The 11,677-nt window shown below is 38.3% G+C and overlaps 1 long non-coding RNA gene across 1 annotated transcript in view; it reads right to left on the bottom strand.

Annotated features, from left to right (window-relative positions):
• Positions 1-10,665: 10,665 nt before the first annotated feature.
• The window catches only part of LOC119580143, a 14,581-nt gene continuing 13,569 nt past the window's right edge, over positions 10,666-11,677 (bottom strand). The window contains exon 3 of the long non-coding RNA XR_005229343.1: positions 10,666-11,033. This is a non-coding gene — a long non-coding RNA (uncharacterized LOC119580143). The remainder of the gene's footprint in view (positions 11,034-11,677) is intronic.

Raw genomic sequence — 11,677 nt, 5'->3', positions numbered from 1 at the left:
GTTTTTACCTATATTTCCTGTTATTTTTACCTATAGGTAAAAAAAAACAGGATGGGGTTTTTGTGAAATATGTTATTTTTTTGTTTTGCGTAGCGGGGGATTCTTTGCTTATTTCATCCTTTAAAGTTTTTTTACTTCCTGTTTTTAAATCCTTAGGACTAGGTTCATAATGGCCTTGATTCTTACCTATAAAAGGTGTAAAAATTTCTGAAGAAACCCCATGTTTTTGACAGCAAAGGGGGTTTGAGTTATGTTTTTTAGTTAAATGAAGTTTACCGAATTTATCAAAAAATTTAAGAGACATCTTTGTTTGATGCAATTTTTCTTTGGTTAATAATTAAGTTTTTTTTTATCAGAATAAAATAATTTTTAAGATTTAAGTAATGAGTTTCCCAAAATTTATTTATATTTTTTTTGTTTGGGCAAATTTTTCAGTTCGGGCAGGGAGAATCCAACGAGCTTTCGCCTGCGGAGGGTTTTTCATCTCGGACCTTTTACAGAAAGGAAGCATCATTTCTGTAAAGGCCCCTTGGGACAGAATGGTAAATGACGGCCCTTTTAAGAGTTTATTAAGGCTGTTGAGATATGTTTTGTTTCATTTTAATATTGTGCAGGTTGTGTGTGTGGTTTTGGTTGGGGGCAGTGTGGGTCAGTTAGTGAGGAAGCAAGGGGGAAATTGAGTGAGGAATGAGAGAGAGGTGTTGTGTAAAAAGGGTTTTTGGGAAAATTTAAAAAAATAATGGTTTTATGCATTAATAAAGATACTAAAGAAGTATAAGTTTTTGGATATTTTCATTTAAAAAATAGGGGAAAAGGGGAATTTATCTGAAAACACTAAACCAAATTGATGATGGTATATCCCATAAATAATTAGTTCATTAAGATTGTAATTCCCTTCCTGCTTTAATAAAAAAGATTTAAGAGCAAGTATTTTTGGACTTTTTCAAGCAATAATAATAATAAGATGGAAATGCAAATTGTTCCCCAAAAAAAAAGTAAAAAAAGGGTACACTATTCCCAAATTTTCATTAAAAGAATTTATTATTATTTTTTTAGGGAAGTCACTGAATTTTTTGATTGTTATCATTTTATTTTCTTTATAATAATGTTATGAGGTAATATCATCTATCTTTCCTTTTATTATTATTAAATCATAATTTTGATTAAAATTTGTATTATTTTTATTATTATTATTATTTGTATTATCTATTATTATTTTTATTTTATTATTATATTTATATTATTATATTATTATTTTTTGTATTTTGTTCCGACCATTTTTTAAAAATAATTTACTTATTTTTATATCCCTTTACATATTATTTTAGTGATTAATCTGATGCCACGGGGATAGCAGTATGTACGGCCATCCCCAATGGGAGTTTACTTTTTAAATTTTTTTACACATATTGCTACATTTACAAGTCACCAATGACCAATTTACGAATGCGTTGCCGCCCTTTTCCCCCTTTTTCCGTTTTGTACATTTTTTTTTATTTATCTTTTTTAGCTTATAATGTTTAGCATTTTAAAATTTTATAAGTCTATACTAAAAATAACACAACTTTCTTTTTTTCTTTTTTTGTTGGATTTTTTTGGCATCAACAGGGCAGGGGCCCAAAAGGTATTAACCCCAAGGGATCCTATTTTTTCTGTAAAATCTAATAAGGCATAAAGGTTTTTCCCCCTTTAAAAAAAAGTGATTACTTACTGATGATTTTTTATATTGATAAAATGTTGATAGTGAAAAATTTGTATTTTTTTTTGGAAATATTTTAAGGGGGTTTTTTTTGGTTTCGTATTAGAGGTAGAGGATTGTTTGATGGTAGGGTTTGGTGTTGCATTGGGGCCCCGTGGGGGGAAATTCTTTTGTGAGGGGAGGTGGTCAATCTGTGGCCCCACCTCCCCCCTTCTTTCTTTCTGTGGCTGCCCCCGGTTCTATTGTAGGGTGGTTTTTTTTGTGATTTGGGGGCGGCCCCACCATTTTGCAAGGGATGTTTTTTTGCTTTTAAAAGGAGAAACAAAACACCTGAGATCGTGGACTCGCAAAGGGTCCAGATCCCCAGTTGACGGCTAATTTCGCCTGCTCATTGCCAGGATACCAGAGTGGCCGGGACCCATATTAGTTTGATGATTTTTTAGCCATGTGTTACGAAGATATTACCAGAAGTTTTTTGGGGGTTTTCAATATTTAATAGTTTAAGTGAACTTAATAAATCTGAAAAATAACTATTCTAGTGGGTATCGATAGTGCAAAACAATGTTTACAATGGCAAAATTTCAGAAAGAAAGATCGATGTATGTTTTGGCGTCGAACTTTAGTTACTTCGTGCCCATAAAACCGCACCAACACTCACGTTGGACCCGTGGTAAAATTTTATAAAAAAAAGGGGAGAGTTTAAAAAGGATATCTCTAAACCCTTGGCGTACCCCACCCCCGGCCCCCAGGGCCTTGGCGAGGGAACCCAGGTTCCAGACAAAAAAAATTGGGGGGTTTCCCCATGGCGCTATATTTGACTAAACCCAGGGTATCGAGGTAGAGAGATCTAACCGACTTTCCGACGGGGTTTGTGGAGTCTCGTGGCAAAGGGCCTAATCCCAATATTCCCATTAGGGTGGTCGGGTCTCGAGCCCCCTTTGCGGATAGTCAAGGATAACGGCCCGTGTCGGTCAGGGGGGAAGTACCCGACTCCACCCAAAGCGCTGACTGAGGCACTTCAGGGCTCCAAGACACACACGAAAAACAGGTTTCTGCACGACCCAAACCTTTTAAACTTTCCGATGTGAACCATAATGTTTGACCATAATCTAATTTAGACCAATCGGGGCTTTATATACCATTAGCAAAGACTGTCTATCAGTCCCCTTTTAAAAAATGCATTAAAAAATTTAAGGTTTTGAATTTTTTCTTTAATTGACCAATGTGGTTTTTCCAATTGAGTTACTTAAAAAAGAGCCCAAGAAATTTAGCAAAATTTTGAAAGGTTTGGGTGTTGTCAGAGTTACCCTGATGTTGGGCCCTTCCCTACGTGAAAAAATTCCCCCCAATACCTTTCTAGTGGAAAATTTAAAACCCCATGGGGGCCTAGTTATGAATCAATCCGGGCCCAATGGAGTGTTTTGCGAGAATCTGCTTTATTGCTGGAATGCACAATGCCAATCTTTGGAGTCAGGGTTTTTAAGATTCCGAGGAGGAGCTGGAAAGAGTCTTTAACATACATAGAAATAATGCTGGTGACAAGACATTTTCCTTGTGGGCCCCCCCCGTTGCCGGACAAAATGTCGAAAAAGTGAATGAAATTTGAATAAAACAAGGGCAAGTTTTCACAATCCAAAAGCATAAATTTTTCTGAGTAGGCCATATCCCCATGTCATGGTAGGCTTTTTCATATCTAAAATAGAAAAAAAAAAAAAAAATTTGGAAATGCCTCGAATATGACTGTCCAGTTTACTAGTGATCGAGAGTTGGCCCCCCTTGGGGAAACCCGCACTGTCATAATAGTAATTACTGGAATTTAGAAAAGAAATACCCTACTGTTAAAAATTTGTTCCAGGACCTTTGAAAAGAAATTTTGCAACGCAATTGGGCGGTGGGAGATGGCAGATCGGGTTACCCCCCCTTTAAATAGGGGAATGAGGGGGGCGAAGTGCCATGAGTTTGGAAAAGTGGACTTTTCCAAATTTCATTGTAAAATTCTAGAAAATTAAAGTCATCATAATTAAGATGCTTCATCATCTCATATCAAATTCATGGGGGCCTGGGAGTTCCCCACAGGCTTCTAGGGCTCGGGGCAAGCTCTCCATTTGATTTTTTTGTAAACAAAGTATCCCTGTGGCAAAGTGAATTGGTTGCAGCTCAGCCCCTTTTTTGATGGTAGGAAGGGGGGTGGTAATTTGCTGAGTGCGTAGAGAGAAATGCCGGGAGGCTTAGAATGTTCAGGTGAATCGAAATTAGGCCCCGGGGGTGATGTTTTAATTTTTAAAAATGTTTTTTTTATTGATTTATTGATAGTGGACAAACCCCGATATTTTGATTTTATTGATTGTAGGGACAAACTCGAGGAGTTCTTTTTTGCTTTCTTTTTACCTAGAGCCCTGCTCTTTCAGTTTGTAATTGCAAAAATTCGCATTTGGATTTTTTTTGAAAAACCCGTAGGCTTAGCGCGGCACAGGCCCTGTGGCAATCGGGGTCCACCATGGAACCTTGCTTAAGTATTGCGAAGTTTAGAAGGATAGCAAGCGCTTCTATAACGAATTTGAATATTGTTTACTTTTCATCAATGGTTCTCAAAAAGTTTGAGCTTGACGCCCTTTTAAGGCGACCCCCTCTGCCGTTTTTCGTTAAAATTTTGGGGTGAAGGCTTTCACGTGTGCATAATATTTTTAAAAAAAATAGGAAGATGATCGTTTCCCCAAAGAGGTCAATGGGGTGCCACAGGCACTTTGGTGCTATTGATGAAGAACAGTGAAAGTAATTAAAACTCAAATTACGGTATTTGTCCCCCCCGCGTGGACTACCCTCATTTAGAAGGTTAAAACAGACTATTAAACAACTTAACTACTTGTCCCTTACCCTCCACCCGCAGGGAACCCCATAAGTGTAGAGATTAAAATCAGCTAAAAATTTCTTTTTTTGTGGCAGACGTTCCCGAAGAGCAAAAAGCCATCATAGGCTATCACGCATCAGGGGACAATAAAATGAACATATAGCCCGATGTGCCATTTAAATTTTTTCTTTTCAGCGACAAACTCCCAAAGTAGAATCAATAGCCTAAAGTAAAAGGGAGGCTTTTGGGGGATGTACATGGCGACTCCGCCCCATCCCCACCCTCACGATCCCTTCCCAAAGAGGTAGTTTTCAGCGAAAAGACCTTCGAGACGAATGATAACCAGTCAATATTAAGCATTTGTAAAAAAAAGTTTCCCGCCCAAATTAAGGGAAGGTGAAAACAGGTTTGGTCACAAGGTTTTTAAAGACCCTTTTTGGTAAGCATAGCAGAGATCTATGTGCAGAGACATTTCACACACACACACCAACACACACACCGCACACCACAACACACACACACACACAACACACACACAACACAACACACACCCCAAAACCCCACAAACACACCACACACAACACACACACACCCAAAACCCCACCAACACCACACAACACACACACACACACACACACACACACCCCACCACACACACACACAACACCACACAAACACCCCCACACACACACACACACACACACACACCCCACACACACACACCCCACACACACCACACCCACACACCACCCACACACACCACACTCCAAACCCCAACCACACTCACAACACCCCCCTCAAAACACACCACACACCACACTCCACACACCACCCCACACCACACCACACACAAAACCACACACACACAGACACAGACACACAACACCCCCACACACACACACACACACACAAAACCAAAAAAAAAAAAAATTGACACATTTTCCGGGCAGTTTGGGAAAAAAATTAAGCAAGGAGTCATTTGTTCAAAAAATTTGGTAAAAATATATATATTATATATATATATATATATATATAATAATAATATATATAATATATTTTATATATATATATAATATATATATATATATTAAAATAATATATATATATATAATTAATTTACAATTTTTACAAGAAATGCCCCAATTTTTTTTTTGTGGGGGTTGTTTTTTTTTTTTTTTTGTGTGTGTGTGTGTGTTGTGGGGTGGGGTTTGGGGTGTGAGTTTTGTGGGGTGTGTTGTGGGGTGGGGTGGGGTTGGTGTGGGTGGGTGGAGTGGGTGTGAGTGTGGTGTGGGTGTAAAATGTGGTGTGTGTGGTGTGGGGTGTGGTGTTGGTGGGTGTGGTGTGGTGTGGGTGTGTGTGAGTGTGGTGTTGTGAGTGTGGTGTGTGGGGTTTTTTGGGTGGTGTGGGGTTTGGGGGGTTGGTGTGGTGTGTTTGTGGTGGGTTTTTTGGGTGTGTGGGGTGTGTGTGTGGGGTGGGGTTTGTGTGGTGGGGTTGGGGTGTGTGGGGTGTGTGTGTATGGTGTGTGTGTGTGTGTGGTTGGGTGTGTGTGGGGGGTTTTTGTGTGTTGTGTGTGTTGTGTGTGTGTGTGTGTTGTGTGTGGGTTTTGTGTGGTTTGTGTTGTGTGTGTGTGTGTTGTGTGGTGTGTGTGTTGGTGGTGGTGTTTGGGGTTGTGTGTGGTGTGTTTTTTGTGTGTGTTTGTGTTGGTGTGTGCGTGTGTGTTGTTGTGTGTGTGTTGTGAAATGTTTTGCACATAGAGGCTTGCTAGTGTTAGCCAAAAAGGGTAAATTTAGTAAACCTTGTGACCAAACCTGATTTCCCCTTTTTTGAATTGGGGGGGAAAAATTTTTACAAAGTATGAATATTGACTGTTTTATCATTTCGTCCTGCGGGGTCGTTTCGTGAGGAATACCTCTATGTCGGAAGGATGTGGGGGTGGGATGGAGGCGGAGTCGCCATGTACACACCAAAGTCCCTTTTAATTAGTGATATTGATTTATTTGGAGTTTGTCGCATGCAAATAAAAATTAAATGGCACAATTGGCTTATGTTCATTTTTGTCCCCCCTGAGCAGTGAAGCTTGATGAGTTTTTTTGTCTTCAGGAAGTTCCCCCAAAAAAAGAAATTTTTAGTGTTTTTAATGCTATCACACTTTTATGGGGTTCCGCGGGGGATGGTAGGGGTGACAAGTATTTAATTTGATTAATGGTTGTTTTAAACCCTCTGAAGGGGATGGTAGTCCGACGCGGGTGGACGAAATCCGGTAATTGAGCTTTTATTTACACTGGTCTCTTAAATAGCACCCAAAGTGCCTGTGGCACCCTTTGAGACTCGTTGGGAACGATCATCTTCTTATTTTTTTTAAATATTCATGGACACAGTGAGAACGCCTTCAGCCCCTAAATTTAACTTTAAAACGAGAGACGGGTCCCTTTACAAGGAGCGTCAACCCGAACTTTTTGGGAGAAACCATGATAAAAAGTAAACAATTTTCAGAATTTCGTTTATAGAAGCGCATTGCTATCCTTTCCTAAAATTTCGAAAGATACGTTAAGCAAGGCCCAGGTGGATCCAGTTTTGCCACGGGGCGCTGTCCCGACCAAAAGGCCTACGGGCTTTCCAAAATAACATCACAAATGCGAACTTTTGCAATTTACAAACTAGAAAGACTGGGGCTTAGAGTAAAAAGACAAGCAAAAAAGACTCCTGGCGGAGCTTGTCTCTACAATCAATAGCAATCAAAAATATCAGGGGTTTTGGTCCACTATCAAAAAAATCAATAAGAAAAAAATCTTTAAAAATTTAATAAATCACCCCACGAGGGCACAATTTTCGTTTCACTAGAGACATTGCTAATGCACTCCCCCAGGCAGTTCTCTCATCAAGCAGCTCAGCTAATTACCATCCCCCCTTTCTGCCCATAAAGGGAAGAGGTGAGTGCAACCAATTCACTTTGCCACAGGAGATAAATTTGTTTAAAAAAAGATCAACAATGGATGAGTTTGTCCGAGCCCTAGAAGCCTGTAGGGGAAATCCCGGCCCCCCGAGAGATTCGATATGAGGATAAAGCATTTATTAGATGAATGTTTAAGGCTAGAAGTTACAAAAAATTTGGAAAAGTCACACTTTTCCAAATCATGGCACTTCGCCCCATCATTCCCATATTGAAAGGAGGGGGAACCCCCAAACTGCCCTTCCTACCGCCCCCTTTCGTGCAGTTGCTTATGCAAGGTCATGGAAAGAATTGTTAACAGTAGGGTATTGCATTTTCTAAATTCCCGTAATTTATAGTTTATGGAGTGCGGTTTTCCCCAAAGGGGCGCCAAATCTCGATAGCTAGTAAAGCGGACAGTCATATTTAAGAGGCCATTGCCAAAATTTTTTTTTTTTTTTCAGTATTTTTAGATATAGAAAAAGCCACAACATGACATGGTGATATGGTACCCCCAAAAAACTTTTTGCTTTTTGGGTTTCGGGAAACTTCCTTGTTTTTTTCAAAATTTTATTTACTTTTTCGGGCATTTGTCCCGGCAAACGGGGGGGCCCCCAAAGGGAAATGTCTTTTACCGATTATTTTTTGATGATTTAAAGACATCTTTCCCGCTCTCCTCGGGAACTAAATACTCACGTACTCCAATGATTTTGCATTTTTTGGGCTTCCCCAAAAGAGAATTTCAGCAAATCACATCAATTTGGGAGGATATGATTTTATAAAGGGCCCCCGGGGGTTTAAGTTTTTCCCCTAGAAAGAGTATTGGGGGAATTTTTTTACGAGGAGAAGGGGAAATCAGGCAACTTAGACAACCACCAATACCCATTTAAAATTTGCTAAAAATTTTGGGGGTTTTTTTATGAGACCCAATTTGGGAAAGGGCCCATTTGGGCAATTAAAGAATAAATGTCAAAAAGCACTTTAATTTTTTAAAGTGCATTTGGTAACAAAGGGGGGGCTGATAGCAGTCTTTGCTAAAGGGATATAAAGCCCTGATTAGGTCAAATTTGATTTGGGGGCAACATGTTGGGTTTTGCATGGGAAAAAGTTTGAAAGGGTTTTGGGTGCTGGCAGAATGCCGTTTTGGGGGTGTCTTTGGGGCCCTGAATGCACTCAGCGAGCGTTTGAGGGGGAGTCAGGAGTACTTCCCCCCTGACTCAGACCGGCCAGTATCCCTTTACATGCCCCAAAGGGGCCGAGACCCGAGCCACCCTAATGGCAATATTGGGATTGGCCCTTTTCCACGAGACTCCACAACCTGTCGAGAAAGTCGGATAGATCTCTCTACCATCGAACCCGGTCAGTCAAATATAGGCCATGGGAAACCCCCCAATTTTTTTGTCATGGAAAAACCTGGCTTCCCTCAGCCAAGGGATGGCGCCCGGGGGGGAGGTACCCAGGGTTCAGAGAATCCTTTAAACATCTCCTTTTTTCCTAAATACCAAGGTCCAAGACAGATGAGTGTGTGGTGCGGGGTATGGTCGACGAATGTGAACTAAAGTTTAGACTGCCAAACATACACGATCTTCTTGCGAACTATTTGCCATTTTAAAGCCATGATTTTTCACTATCGATGACCCACGATAGAATAGTTATTTTTTTAGATTTATTAAATTCACTTTAAAGCTATTAAATCATTAGAAACCCCCAAAAATGAACCCGGGAATTCATTCGTAAGTACATGGGGCTAACAAACAATCAAGCTAAATGGGTACCAGGCCCCTTGGATCCAGGCAATGAGCAGGTGACAAAAAAGCGGGTCAATGGTGATTGGCCTTAGCGTAGTCCTACAGATCTCAGGTGTTTTTTTTCTCTTTTAAAAAGCAAAAATACATTCCTGTAGCAAAATGAGTGGCCAGCCTCCAAATCACAAAAAAAAACCCAAACCCCACAAAGAACCCTGGGGGCAGCCAAAAGAAAAGAAAGAAGGGAGGAGGTGGGTGCCACGAGATTGCCCCCCTCACTCCCCACATCGAAAAAAAATTTTTTCCACGGGCCCCCCAATGCAACCCAACCATACCATCAATCACATCCCCATAAACGCAAAAGATACAGAAACCAAAGAAACCCCCTTAAAAAAATTCCAAAAAAAAAATCAAATTTTAACATCAAACATTTTTTCGATGATGAAAAAACATCAGTAAATAATCACTTTTTAAGGGAGACAAACCTTTATGACCTTATATAGATTGACAGAATAAATAGGATCCATTGGCTTAATAACCTTGGCCACATGCCGCTGGTTGATAGCCAAGAAATCCAACAAAGAAAGAAAGAAAGAAAGATTGTGTTATTTTTAGTATAGACATTATAATTACTATAATGCTATAAACATTAGTAACAGCTAAATAAGATAACGTAAAAAAAAATGTACAAATCAAGGAAAAGGGTAAACGGGCGAGACAAGCAGCATTCGTAATTGGCTCATTGGTGACTTAGTACAAGTGTAGCCACATATGTGTAAAAACAATTAATAAAGTAAACTCCCATTGGGCATGGCATGTACATACATGCTATGCCCTGTGGCATCAGATTAATCACGTAAAATACAATATGTAAGGTATATAAATATAAAGTAAATTATATATTATAAAAAATGTGTCATGGAACAAAGTACAATAATAATAATAATAATAATAATAATAATAATAATAATAATAATAATAATAATAATAATAATAATAATAATAATAATAATAATAATAATAATAGCAATTTGTAATCAAAATTATGATGTTAATAATAATAATAGGAATGATGATGATGATGATTACCATCATAACCATTATTATAAAGATAATGACAATGATAACAATCATAAAATTCAGATGACTTCCTCTAAAAAAATAATAAATAAATTCTTTTAATGACAACTTGGAATAGTGTACTCCTTTTGTTACTTATATTTGGGAACAAGTATGCATTTCCATCTTATTATTATTATTGCTTGAAAAAGTCTCAAAAAATACTTGTCTCATTAACTCTTTGTACTTAATGCAGGAAGGGAAGTTACAAATCTTATATGAACTAATTATTTATGGGATATACCTATCATACCAATTTGGTTTAGTGTTACAGATAATTCCACGTTTCCTCTATTTCATGAGAATGAAAATATCCAACAACTTATACATTCTTTTAGTATCTTTATTAATGCATAACACCATATAGTTCTTGAATTCTCAAAAGCACTTTCACACACACACACTCTCTCTCATTCACTCACTCAATTCACTCACTTGCTTCCTCACTAACTGACACTCACACATGCACACACACACACACACACACACACACACACATGCACAATAGGTTAAAATGAAACAAAATCATATCTCAACAGCACTTAATAAACTCTTAAAGGCCAGTCATATTAATCCATTCTGTCCAAGGATCCCTTTACAGAACTGGATGCTTCCCTTGCTGTAAATGGATCCGAGATGAAAATCCCTCCGCAGCGCGAAAACGCTCTGTTGGTATTTCATCCCTGCCTAGAACTGAAATATATTGCCCAAACAAAAACTATAATATAATTACTGGTAAACTCATTACTTAGAATCTTAAAAAATTATTATATATCATGATAAAAACAAACTTAATTATTAGACACAAAGATATATTGCATCAAACAATGATGTCTCATTAAATGTTTATTGATAATTCGGATAAACATTCATTTAACTAATAAACATAAACATCAACCCACTTTGACATGTCAAAAGCATGGAGTTCTCTTCAGAAGTTATTTACACCTTGATGAATAGAGTAAGAATCAAAGAGCCATTATGGAACACTAGTCATAAGGATTATAAAAGCAGGAATGTGAAAAGAACATTAATGGATGAAATAAGCAATGAATACCGGAGCTACGCAAATCAACAAATACACATATTTCACAAATCCTCATCCTGTTATTTTTACCTCATAGGTAAAAATAACAGGAAATATAGGTAAAATCTTATTTTAGTAATGTTATGCAGCAGTAAGCTATATCATATTAGTATCTGAAGGGACACTGAATGTAGCGTGACCAATCCCTCTACGTAGCTGACCAGACTTCAGCGATCCTATCTGGGGAAAGAATAGACTAGTGTGACCTTCACTTTTAAGTTTATTTTAGAAGCAACCCCTTTTCCCCTTT

This window comes from Penaeus monodon, chromosome 13, assembly GCF_015228065.2.
Source record: "Penaeus monodon isolate SGIC_2016 chromosome 13, NSTDA_Pmon_1, whole genome shotgun sequence".
NCBI classification, from domain to species: domain Eukaryota; kingdom Metazoa; phylum Arthropoda; class Malacostraca; order Decapoda; family Penaeidae; genus Penaeus; species Penaeus monodon.
Note: the sequence above shows the minus strand (reverse complement) of the source record. Positions and strands in the feature narration are given on the sequence as shown.